The sequence below is a fragment of the Orycteropus afer genome, unplaced genomic scaffold, assembly GCF_000298275.1.
Source record: "Orycteropus afer afer isolate SDZICR_OR568_19922 unplaced genomic scaffold, OryAfe1.0 scaffold00199, whole genome shotgun sequence".
NCBI classification, from domain to species: Eukaryota; Metazoa; Chordata; class Mammalia; order Tubulidentata; family Orycteropodidae; genus Orycteropus; species Orycteropus afer.
In genome coordinates this window covers 3,234,433-3,247,781 of record NW_006921786.1, presented here as the reverse complement: position 1 = coordinate 3,247,781, position 13,349 = coordinate 3,234,433, and the positions used below count along the sequence as shown (strand labels likewise).

General features: G+C 40.8%; 1 protein-coding gene across 1 annotated transcript in view; it reads right to left on the bottom strand.

The window, feature by feature from the left end:
* The window catches only part of DNAH9 (dynein axonemal heavy chain 9), a 722,341-nt gene that overhangs the window by 558,488 nt on the left and 150,504 nt on the right, over nt 1-13,349 (bottom strand). The window lies entirely within an intron of this gene.

Here is a 13,349-nt window from a genome sequence, read left to right as displayed (position 1 = left end):
TTCCTTCTGAGGAGTGGCTGGTGGGTTTGAATCGCCAGCCTTCTGGTTAGCAGTCAAGTGCCTTAGGCACTATGCTACCAGAGCTCCTTATATTGCTCATAGAATCTTTCAATATTGTAACTTGAGGCTTATATTTTTTCTTCAGTACTTTCAGCTTGAGAAATGCTGAGCATGTTCTTCCCATTTAGTTTTCTAACTCCAGATCTTTGCACATTTCATTATAATAATTGGCTTTGTCTTCTTGAGCTGCTCTTTGTTCTGTTCAGCTCTTTTATCTTGTCATTTCTTCCATTTGCCTTAGCTACTCACCATTCAAGAGCAAGTTTCAGGGTCTGTTCTGACATCCATTTTGGTCTTTTCTTCCTTTCCTATCTTTTCAGTGACTTTTACTTTCTTCAAGGATGATGCTCTTGATGCCATCCCACACTTCCTCTGGTTTTCAGTAATTGGTGTTCAATGCATCAAATCTATTATTTGATGGTCTCTAACTTCAGCAGGGACATAATCAAGGTCATATTTTGGCTCTTGTGGACTTGTTTTAATTCCCTTAAACTTCAACTTGAACTTGCATATAAGCATTTGTTGGTGTGTTCTACAATAAGCTCCTGACTTTGTTTTGGCTGAAGATATTGAGCTTTTCCATCACCTCTTGCCACAGATGCAGTCAACCTGATTCCTGTGTACTTCATCTGGTGAGGCCCACGTGTATAGACACAATTTGTGTTATTGAAAAGAGGTATTTGCAAGGAATAAGTCATTGGTCTTGCAAAATTCTATTGTGCAATTTCCAGTATTATTTCTATTTTATCTGTTTATTTATTTCATTTCTGTTCTATGTTACGGCCATATTTCCGAACCACTGGTGATTCTTCTTTGTTTCCAATTTCTGCATTCCAGTCAACAGTGATAATTAACACATCTTGATCATATGTTTGGTCAATTGCAGCCTGCAGAAGTTGATGAAAAAATCTTTAACTTCCTCATCTTTGGCTTTGGTGGTTGGTGCGTATATTTGAATAACAGTAGTATTAACTGGTCTTCCTTGTAGGTATATGGATATTATCCTATCAATGACAGCATTATATTTCAAGATAGATCTTTTTTTTTATTTTTTTTAATTTTTATTTTAAGAGCATGTTTTACATTCAACAGTACGTGCACATTTAGTTTCATTCCCCATTTACCATGTCCAACCATGACCCAGTCTCCTCCCCTCCCTACCCTGTAACTCTCTCCTTGTGCCCCTCATATTTATGCAGTCCTGTTTGTCCAGCATTTCCTCAATTTGCATGTTGGTCCCCTGGTGTCCCACAATCTAAAGCTGTAAGGGATGTATTACCATAGAGTATGTGCATGCATCATCTTGGGTTGAGTGATTTGTGTGTACATCTTGTTAACTATTGGGCTGAGCCCCTGGGGGTGCATTTTATTCCAGGCACAGAATGTATTCCAGGGCCATAGTATTGGGAGTCTCACTAGATTTCATCTGAGCAGTAGTTCAGGTCATTATTGAGTTTTTGGATTTTATTCCACATTTTTCCTCCCACTCTATCCAGGACCTGCAGATTTGATCCTTTCCTGAGTGGCTGGCATTGGTAGCTGGGCACCATCTAGTTCTTCTGGTCTCGAGGGCCATCATGTCCTATGGCTGATTGCTTCCAAATGTCCTTGTTTTTATTATTTATTTATTTTGCTTTTTTCTTCACTTCTGATGCTAGGAGACCATTAGCTGCATCTTAGATGGCTGCTTGAAAGCTTTTAAGACCCCAGTTGCTACTCACCAATGTAGGATGTGGAGCAAGACATTTATGTATTTTCTTGTACCTATTGAGTCTGGTGTCTCCCAGTACTATGGTTTACTTCAGGGTAGATCTTGATACATTCTTTGTGATGATGAATGCCATTCCATTCCTCTTCAATTTGTCATTCCCAGCATAGTAGATCATACGATTGTCTGATTCAAAATGGCCCAAACCAGTCCATATCAGCTCACTAATGCCTAGGATATTGATCTTTATGCATTCCATTTCATTTTTGACAACTTTCAAGTTTCCTAGATTCACATTTCTTACATTCCACGTTCTGCTTATTAATGGATGTTTGCAACTGTTTCTTCTCATCTTGAGACATGTTGCATCAGCAAATGGAGGTCCCAAAATCCATGTCATTAAGGTTGGCTCTATTCTGAGGTGGGAGCTCTTCCTCAGTCATGTCTTGAGTGCCTTCTGACCTGAGTAGCTCATCTTCTGGCCCTATATTGGACAACGTTTCAGGGCTATTCATAAGTTTTGAAGTAATATATCAGACAGTGTTTCACTGCTACTCATAAGGTTTTCATTGGCCAATTCTTTGAGAAATGTATGTCTGCTTCCTTCTTCAGCATCTGTCTTATTCTGGAAGCTTTGCCGAAACCTGTCCACCATGGGTGATCCTGATGGCATTTGAAACACCAGTGGCATAGTCTCCAGCCTCACAGCAACATGCAAGCCATCACAGCATGACAAACTGACAGACAAATTTGTTTCCCTTTGTTCTTCCAAATGGCTCCTCTCTCTTCCTGGTCTCCCCAAAGTGCTCCAACTCCCACCTGCCTGCCGCACCCTGCTTACTTACCTGGCTTACCCACAGGTGCTCCAAAACACCCACCTTCTGTGGTGCCTGGCTCCTATTATTTTCTTTGGGGTGGTAAGAGAAGGCATCTCTTTGGAATTGATATTTAGACAGAGCCCAAATGATGTGAAAGAGTGAATGAGAAGAAGAAATGGGGGATGAGTATTCCAGGTAGAGGAAACAGTAAGAGCAGAGGACCTGAGGCCAGATCAAGTGCAGTTTTTTGAGGAAAAGGGAAAATGTCAGGGTGACAGAGCCATAAAAAGAGTAAGAGGAATTGTGGAGGAAGAAAGGTCAGAGAAGTCATGAAGGGCCAGATAATGTATGGCCTTATTGGCCATAGTAAGAAGTATTTTATTCTAAGAGTCAGAATTCATGAGTGTGGCATAACCTGATTTACATTTTTAAGAATTTCTGTAGTTAGAAGAGAATAGATATTAGTAGGGGGTGGCAGAGATGGTAGTGGTGATGGTGGCAGTGGTGGTGAGATAAGAATGGAGGCAGTGAGTGGTGTGGTGATTAAGGTGACAAAAGATGTTGACTTTGACCTGGATGCTGTCTGTGCAGGGGGTCAGATTTAACATTATTTTGTATGAGGGGTGTGAAGGAATGAGAGAAATTAATAGTGGTTATTGGAAACAGGGTAAATGGTGATGTCACTTAAAGATATGGGGAAGACTTTTTTGGCAAGGACAGAGAAAGGACTAGGAGCTAAACACATTAATTTTGAAATGCCTTATAGACATTAGACACAGAAAGCAGGTATTTTTTAGGCAGTTGAATATAAGTCTGGAATTTTTGAGAGATATTGGTGCTGAAATTATAAATTTATTAATTATTAACAGAGAGATGTATTTAAAGTCTTAGAATGTATGTCTCCTGGAAAATAAATAAATAGAAAGAAAAAAGTCCAGGATTGAGGCTTCAGGCATTGTAATACTTAGAGACCTAGAAGAGATGAGTCTGGCAAAGAGACTGTTACCAATTGAATTGTGTCATCCAAAAAGATATGCTGAAGTCCTTACTTAACTTTTTGGAAATGGGATCTTTGAAGATATTAACAGGAAAATATGAAGTCACAATGGAGTAAGATGGGTCCTAATCCTGTATCACTGGTTTCCTTTTAAAAGAGGGCAAGATCCACAAGGGAGACAGAGGAAGGGTGCCATGCAATGCTGCAGCTGCAAGCCAAGGAACACCTCAATCTGCTAAGAGCTGGGAGAGAGGCATGGAACAGATTCTGCTACAAAGCTCAGAAAGAACCAACATGGCTGACACACTGATTTGTTCTTATAAGGCACCCAGTTTTATATTGGTACTTTATTACAACAGCCCTAGGAAACTAATTCAGAGACCAAGAAGGCATAGCCAGTGAGACAGAAGGGAAACAAGGAAAGTGAGATGTCCTGAAAGACAATTGAAGAAACTGCTTAGGAAGGAGGGAGTGTTCAGATGTGAAAGTACTGCTGAGAGGTATAAGTAAGATAAAGACTGATCATTAACATTGGATTCAATCATATGGAAATAATTCATGATCTTGACAAGAATGATATCAGTAGAATGTTATACTAAAAACCTGATAACCAAACCAAAAACCAAACTCAATGCCACTGAGTCGGATCCAACTCATAGTGACCCCTCCTTGGGCTTCCAAGGCAGTATCACTATAGATTGCCCAACCTTCCTTCTGAGGAGTGGCTGGTGGGTTTGAACCGCCAGTCTTCTGGTTAGCAGTCAAGTGCCTTAGGCACTATGCTACCAGAGCTCCTTATAGAATGGATAAATAAGTTAAGGTAGAATCATAAAATGGAATATTCTACAGCAGTGAAAAATAAATGAAATACTGGTACCCTCTCAATGTTGGATGAATCTCAACATAATGTTGAATGAAAAAAAATAAAACAAAGAAGACTATATAATATACAGTATTATTTCATTTTTATAAAGTTTTAAAACGCAAGTACAGTCATTCATTGTCATTCATTGCTTAACGTTAATGATATGTTCTGTGAAACAGGACTTTATGTGATTTGGATGTTGTGTGAACATTATATAGTATCTAATCCTGCTTTTTCTTTAAGCATCTTGAAACAAGCTTCCTGCCTTAGCAGTAATTGTCAACATGGTGAAAGGACTTTGCTTTTGTGTTTGATCATTAATTCATATCATTAGCAATCTCTCCATGTCTGATATAGGTGCATCTTGCATTTTCACCAGACCTCTGGTGGTATAGTGGTTAAGGCATTTGGCTGCTCACTAAATGGTGAGTGGTTTGAACCCACCTGCTGCTACATGGAAGAAAGATGAGGTAGTCTGCTTCTGTAAAGATTTATAGCCTTGGAAACCCAATGAGGGTCACTATGAGCCAGAATTGACTCAATGGCAGTGAGTTTAGTTTATGGTCTTGCATTTTCAGTGGAGCTGACCTTTAATAGCATGGAGAATTTTTTTCTTTGTTTTTGAGGATCATTGTGATTACATAGCTTTGGAAACCCAATGAAGGTCATTATGAGTTAGAATTGACTCGGTATCAGTGAGTTTGGTGTATGGTCTTGCATTTTCAGTGGAGCTGATCCTTTAACAGCACGGAGAATTTTTTCTTTGTTTTTGAAGATCATCATGATTACATAGCCTTGGAAACCCAATGAGGGTCGCTATGAGTCAGAATTGACTCGATGGCATTGAGTTTGGTTTATGGTCTTGCATTTGCAGTGGAGCTGATCCTTTAACAGCATGGAGAATTTTTTTCTTTGTTTCTGAGGATTGTTATGATTATCGAGCGTGACATGCCTAGATCATGAGCAATCGTATTCACTGATTTTCCACCCTTGTGTTGTTTAATAAACTTTTGTTTTACTTCCAAATTGATACTACTTCTTTGCCTTTTGGTGCTGCTATCACTTGCACTGGTTTTGCTGCATTTAGGAGCCATGATGCACTTCATGGTAGTATATTCAAAAGAAAATTAAACAGGAGATAGTGCTACAACACTCAAGAGAAGTACAATATACTAGATTGGATGCTGCTGCCTACAAGTCAAATTATACTGTTATATAATAAACTTTTTAGATAGAAAGTACAGGACAGTACATACATAAGCCAGTAACATAGGCATTTATTATGACTATCAATACATATGTTTTATATAGTGCCTAAGGTAGGCATAGTACCTAAAGCACTTGACTGCTAACCAGAAGGCTGGTGGTTCAAATCCACCAGCCACTCCTCGGAAGGAAGATGGGGCAATCTACTTCCATGGTGCTACTGCCTCAGAAACTCAAGGAGGGGTCGCTATGAGTCAGGTCCAACTCGATGGCACATAACAACAGCAAGGTACTTGACTGCTCACCAGAAGGCTGGTGGTTGAAACCCACCAGCTACTCCTCAGAAGGAAGGTTGGGCAATCTACTTCCTTAGTGATACTGCCTCAGAAACCCAAGGAGGGGTCGCTATGAGTCGGGGTCCGACTCCACGGTACATAACAACAACAACAACAACAACAAATATGTACTGTACCATTAAATGCATGGCAGAGCACTGATGTTGTATACAAGAGACATGAGATACATATGTTATGTCCAGAAAGTGGTTGTGTTCGCTATGTCCCATTATTTGATCAGAATTTCTGACTGTATTATAACCTTATGAGACCACAGATGTATATTCAGTTGGACAGTGCTAGAACGGGCATTATGCAGTGCATGACTGTATAATTATATACAACCCATTGCTGTCATGTTCATTCCCACTCATAGCAAGCCTATGTGCTTCAGGGTAGAACTGCACTCTATGGGGTTTTACTGACTACAATCGTAGGGCAGCAGACCACTAGGCTTTTCTTCCACAGCATCACTAGGTGGATTCAAACTGCCAATCTTCTGCTTAGTATCCTAAGGCTAACAATTTGAGCCACTCAGGGATACACATAAACACATGAACACACATATTTATTAAGAAAAGTATGAGAAGAATTATATTATGGGTTACAACTGGCAGGAAGAGAGATGATTTTATCGGGGTGAGTGTGTAAGGGATTTTAAAAATACAGATAAGCTGGGTAGTACACATGCTGTGCAAAAAAGGGGATACTGCATAATTCAAAATGAGAAAATGTGTGTGTTGACGCTTTATCCTTTCACCATACTTATTTAGCCTGTATGCTAAGCAAATCTAATCTGAGAAGCAAGAAAATATGAAGAAGAAAATGGCATCAGGAATAGAGAAAGACAAGCTATGATGTGCAGATGACACAGCCTTGCTTGTTGAAAGTGAAGAAGCGTGGAAGCAGTTACTGATGAAGATCAAAAACTACAGCCTTCAGTATGGATTATGCTGCAACACAAAGAAAACAAGAATCCTCATAACTGTACCAATAAGCACAACACTACACATGGAAAAAGCTTGAAGTTGTCAAGGATTTCATTTTAGTTGGATCCACAATCAACACCAATGGAAGCAGCAGTCAAGAAATTAAACAACATATTATTACATTGGGCAAATCTGCTGCAAAAAAAGTGTTTAAAAGCAAAAATGTCACTCTGAAGACTAAGGTGTGCCTGATCCAAGCTATGGTATTTTCAACTGTCTCATATGCATGTGAGCTGGACAATAAATAAGGAAGACTGAAGAAGAATTGATGCAATTGGACTGTGGTATTGGCAAAGAATTTTGAATATACCACGGCTTCCAGAAGAATGAATAAATCTGCCTTGGAAGTACAGCTGGAATGCTCCTTGCAAGTGAGAATGGCGATATTTTGTCTCTCATACTTGTGTCATGTTATCAGGAGGGGACAGTCTCTGGAGAAGGATATCAAGCTGGGTAAAGTAGAAGGTCAGAGAAAAAGGGAAGATCTTCAATGAGATGGACTGGCACAGTGGTTACAACAATGAGCTAAAGTATGGCAATGATTGTGAGGATGGTGCAGGACTGGGCAATTCTTTGGTTAGTGGTACACAGGGTTGCTATGAGTTCAAACCAACTCAACAGGACCTAACAGCAACAAGAAAGTGAACATGCAAGTATTTGGTTTAATATAGGAGCTCTGGTAGCATAGTGGCTAAGACACTTGCCTGCTAACCAGACGGCTGGTGGTTCAAACCCACCAGCCACTCCTCGGAAGGAAGGTTGGGCAATCCTACTTCCGTAGTGATACTGCCTCAGAAACCCAAGGAGGGGTCGCTATGAGTCGGGTTTGACTCGACGGCACATAACAACAACAACAACAACAACATTATTTTCTAAATGATATACACTTTAGATTCATTATTTTTTTGTAGAAAGAAGGAAGGTGAAGAATGCAAGTACAGACACATGCATTGAGGATAAAGGGAGAGCATAAAAATGGTGTTGTACCTAGTAGGACTTATGTGGCCATGTTCTTTTCTATTTTTTAAGATGGCAGATATCATAACATGTTAATCTGCTGTTGTATAAAGAAGAAAAATGATAATGTTGGAGTCATGGAATATTTAAGGAGGTAAGTCCTTGAGGTGGTGAGAAAAAAGAGGTTGAAAAAGCATGGAGAGCTCTTTCAGGGTCAGAGGTGAGGTTAGCTGAGTGGATGGCTTCAAATGCAGCAGGCTGGTAGATCATGGGTTAAAAGGTGAATAAGTTCTCTTGTGACTGCTTCTAATTTCTCAGTGAAATAAGAGCCAAGGTTAATAAGGGCAGAGAGGGTATTTGAGGTTCAAAGCAAGAGAGGAAATAGGAATCAAAGGAGAGCTGGAAAGCCTCTAGAAAAATCTGGAGGAGCTACAGACAAGCACCAAGGGTCTACTTGAACTCTATATTCATAAATCTGATGAGAGACTGGTCAGAAGAATGCTTTGTTTTCCCTTCACCAGAGATGAATTGCTCAGGTACAGGTGCAGGTGCAGAGCACTGAGTTTAAACAGAGTCAGGGTTTTACAAGGTGGCAGGAGCAGGAATGAGCAGCAAGGGTGAGAGACACTGAGAAAGTAATGGAGGAAAAGAATCGGAAATCCTGATGGGTCTGAAGAATTGAGGAAACAGGGTTGCCAAGTAAGTGAGCTGGAAACATACCAGATGAGGCCAAAGAATAGAATGCTTGAAGCCGAGATTTTGAAGGGAGAGCAATTACTTCCACATCTTTTACTCTGCCCCACGTAGAGCACAGCATGGAAGCAGGAAGCAGAGTTATGGCAGAGGAAGAGAACACTGGAATGAGGAGGGCCAGAGCATAAAAGGCCAAAGTGTAATGGATACTCTATGTGGATGCTGGGATCACTGAGGATGATGATCAGCAGAAAGGTAGGAAAGGAATACTGTGAGCTAGATGATGAAATCTGTAATGATGGGGAGAATGATTGGGTGGTTAGAGTAAGACGAAGCAGAAGTTGAATAGGTTGATGTAATTTGCTTTGGAGAAGAGGGGTATTTTGAGGGAAGATGGAGGTGAAATGGACTGGAAGCAGTGATAAAGAGCAAGGACACCTTACCTATCTCCAGACCCAATGGTCAGAGGGCAACAGGAGAATAGTCAGTCTCCCCTTGGGAGGGCTGCTGAAGAAGCAGTGTCCTCAGGTAAGAGCCATGTTTATTTAGAACAAAGAGATGATGACAAAAGATATAAGTAATGTTGGGCATTTGCTGGTGAAGGATGCTGAGTTTTAGAGGAAGGGCATACACAAGGCTTTGTGAGGGTGTAGGTAAGGGTGGTGTCAGATTTACTAGTCTAGTTGCCATTCAGTTGACTCCGACTCACGGTGATCCCAGGTCTGTCAGAGTGAAACTGTGCCTCTTGGTGGCTAAACGTCTATCCTCTCTGTTAGCAGTTGAGTTTGTAACTGTTTGAGTAAGATTACGGGATAGAAAGAGCTGAATGGGGAGGAGAGTTTTTAGATAATAAAAAGAGGATTGGACTTCTGACAATAAAAGAAGTATATGAGATGCATGGGAAAATGGGATAAGTCCTGATGTATTAACTGAAAGTAGAAATCACATAATTACAGGATACATTGTAGTTACACTTTTTTTTATTCTTATTCACTACCCATTTGTAAGTTTTTCATACTGTGGTGGCCTGCATGCTGTTATGATAATGTAACTTTTGTCTGAACCTAAAGAAAGTGAAAATCTTCACACCTAGACTGATAAACAACATCACAATAAATGGAGATGAAATTGAAGTTGTCAATGATTTAATTCACTTGGATCAACAATCAATGTTCATGGAAGCAGCAGTAATTAAATCAAACAAAGATTCGACAGATAGCTGGACATGGCTTCTTTGTCTGGGTCTTTGGGGTGCCAGTGGAGCCCTGCCAGGAGGTTGGAGGTGCTGCTGGGGCCCATGGGCTCCAGCCCTGGGCCTGGCTGGAGCTCCAGGATGTCAGGGCCCTCTCTACTCTGTAGCCAACCCTGGACAAGGAGTGAGGAAATGAGTTATCAGCCAAGCACATCAAGTTCAAACACAACCATAGCTGGGGCTGGTGCCTAAGCACACCACTGGCATCCAGGTTATCCTTTGTGGCATGCACACAGGTTGCAAGTTGCTGAGCCACTGAGGAGTATGACATTGCTTGTGGGACCTCCATTAAAATATTTCCTTGCCTCAGAAGGACCCTGTCTGACTCTTTTGTTGTGTGTGTAGGTGTGTGTGAGGAACAACCATGACTGGGACATGAATTCTCTCCAAATTTTGGGGCTGGTCAGGAGGAGATGGTAAAGGGTAAAGCTGAAAGAAGGGTGGAGTCAGACCTTGCTAAATCCTTTTTTTTTTTTTTTTGCTTTTGAATTAGGAAGAATTTGAACACACACACACACACACACACACACACACACACACCAGTCCACTGCATAGTATAGTACAATTAATGAATGGTACACAGCTCTGACCACCAGCAACCAATGATCCATTTTAAGCCTTTCTCAGAGGCCGGTGTGGTGGTGGTGCAGAGGGTGCATTTGCCCTAGGATGAACAGGTGTAGCAAAGCACCTTCTCCCTGTCCTCCAGTCCAGTCAACTGACATCCGTTCTCCCCCACAAAAAATTTATAGATTGCCCCTGGATGCTCATTACCCTCTCTATGCTTCTGTCCTTTCTGTGTTGATTTCAAACAGATCTCCAAACCAAAAAACCAAACCTACTGCTATCTAGTGAATTAGGACTCATCACAACTCTATAGTACAGAGTAGAACTGCCCTATAGGGTTCCCAAGGCTGTAAATCTTTAAGGAAGGAGATTGCCACATCTTTGCATCTTTCTCTGACAGAACAGCTCTTGGGTTCCAGTCTCCAACCTTTTGATTAGCAGCCCGGTGCTTGCCCACTGAGCCACCAGGGCTCTTAAACAAGATTTCAGCATCCTTTAATTTGTTCTCTAAATAATTTAAAAAGTATTCTTTGAAGAAAAGGACTCATAATTCCAACATTTACTACACTTAAAAATTAGCAACAATTCCTTAATATCATTAAACATCTAATAGATATTAAAAGAAAAAAAGAGTAAGAAAAATCAAACAATGTATTGCATTGGGCAAATCTGTTACAAATGACCTCTTTAACATTCTAAAAAGCTAAGATACGGTTTTGATGACTACAGTGTGCCTTACCCAAGCCATAGTCTTTTCGATCACTTCATATGTATGCAAAACCTGAACAATGAAAAAGGAAGACTGAAGACAAATTGACATGTTTGAATTGTGGTGTAAGTAAAGAATAAATACTAAATATGTCATGGACTGCCAGAAGAATGAGCGAATCAGTCTTAGAAGAAATAAAACCAGAATGTTCCTTAGAAGCAAGGATGGTGAAACTTCACCTTGCTACTTTGGACAAATCACAAGGAAACACCAATTGCTAGAAAACGACACCATGCTTTGTAAAGTAGAGGAATGGAGAAAACAACAGAAACCCTCCATGAAGCGGAATGACCCAATAGCCTCAACAATGGACTCAAACATGTAATAGGTCATGGAGACGGTACATGACCAGGCAACGTTTTCTTCTGTGATAAATAAAAGTTGCTATGAGTTGGAACTGACTGGATGGCAACTAATAATAGAACAATAGTATTCTTATATTTCTGTTTTCTCTAATCCTCAATAAAACTCTCTCCCAAAGTACAACAAAAGAGCCAGGTTTATGAAATCACTGACTGTTAAAGCTAGAAGGCACCTCAGAGGAATCTAGCAGTATCATAATTTTGTTGTTGTTGTTGTTGAACTTTTTATTGTGATTTGAGTGAAAGTTTACAGAGCCAATTGGTTTTCCATTCAAACATCTATTCACACTTCGTTTTATAACACTGATTGCAATCCCCATAGTATAACAGCACTTTTTCCACTTCCTTCCTGTGTTTCTTGTTTCCCTATCCCTTCCTGCCTTCTGAACTTTATCCCTGGACAAATGCTGCCCTTTTGACCTGATATGGTAGACTGTTCTAGAGAATGTGTATTTCCCTGTGTTACTTACTGTTCATCTCAGAGGCCTGTCTATTGTTTGGCTGAAAGTTGAGCCACTCAGGTGAGTTCAGTTCTAGGCTTGAAGGGCCACAGTCTCAGGGGTTCCACAAGTCTCTATCAGACCAACAACCTTGGTTTTTTTTTTGTGTGTATGTAATTTTGAGTTTTGTTCCACATTTTTCTCCCACTCTATCCATGACCTTCCTTTGTGATCCCTTTCAGAGCAGTCGGTAGAGGCAGCCATGCACTATCTAGTCCTTCTGGTCTCAGAAGTCTGTGTGCTCTATTAGTCCTTTAGACTATTTGTTTCCATGCATCCTTTATTTTCTTACTCTCCTTTACTTTGGATGGGAAGAGAGTAATAGTTGCACCTTAGATGGCCTCTCACTAGCTTTTAAGACCCCAGTCACTGCTCACCACAGTAGGATGTAGAACATTGGTTTTTGTGAATTATGTTATGCCAATTGAATTAGCTGTCTCTTGAGACGGCGTCATTGCATTACTCTGTTAGATCCTCTGAAGCTTTACCTGGTTATGCCCATGACAGCTGCTGTTACTAGACCCCAGTTCTCTTGGATTACCAGAGCTACCCATGTACCAATGAAGGGGTCCACAGAGCAACTATCCCCCCAACTGTGTTACATTCCAGGACACCACTGTCATTCCCACCTCCTGCCAGCCCTTCATTCTTGTCCTCAGATCCTCAGTGAAAGAAAAAAAAGAAAAAAAAAAAAAAACAAAACCCTTCATGAATGTGAATATATGGCTTCTTCTTAAAGAAAACCTGAGAAGCTCTATTTAGAATATCTCCCCACATTGCTTTCCTGGGGTTTTCAAAAGAAGTGGAACCTCACCTTTGCAAAGTCTGATGGAGTTTATGTGTAGAGAAATATTTGACATAGCCATTTCTTTCCTGCTCACAGCCCCAGAACACTGAGCAGTATGGCTGCAGCACTAAAGGAGGTCAGCATCAAAATCAAGGGATGGCTCAGGAAGGCCACCAGCAGCATCAGCTGGCACATCATGTCATAAATGAATGGAGGGACAATAGTCCCCAACAGGATTCTGGGCCAGCTCAGGACCACAGATTCTGATGGTGGCTGACCTGCTGGGAAGTGACTAGGGGACTGTTGAGCTCCGTGACTATTCCTGAAGATCCTCTCAACTAAAACAGCTTAGTGCTAGGCTGAATTGGCTAAGTCCACCCCAGAACAGATAGAATTTCTGATCCAGCATGCCACACAAGTAGAATGGCACAGACAAGTGCTCAGAAGGGTGGGAATTTAGTGGCTTCTATGTTGCACAGCTGGA